This window comes from Styela clava, chromosome 1 (genome assembly GCF_964204865.1).
Source record: "Styela clava chromosome 1, kaStyClav1.hap1.2, whole genome shotgun sequence".
In the NCBI taxonomy this organism is placed as follows: domain Eukaryota; kingdom Metazoa; phylum Chordata; class Ascidiacea; order Stolidobranchia; family Styelidae; genus Styela; species Styela clava.
In genome coordinates this window covers 10,000,436-10,000,686 of record NC_135250.1, presented here as the reverse complement: position 1 = coordinate 10,000,686, position 251 = coordinate 10,000,436, and positions in this window count along the sequence as shown.

Sequence of the window (251 nt, the reverse complement as noted above, 5' to 3'; positions counted from 1 at the left end):
TTATTCCCTGTGCAAACATAATAAAAATAAATGGTACATATTTTCGACGAGACACTGAACGCTACAAAAGCAAATCGTTACATGCCGAATATGCAATGTGTGTTTTCAATTTAAGCCGCTAACGATTGCATGTCGTTCAGAATATACGTTGCCAGAAAATCTTGTTCTACATTATATTAAAATTTCGATATTTGTGCAAAGCTGCTGTTTCCCACGAACTGGAACGAGATGTCAACAGTCGACGCTGCACC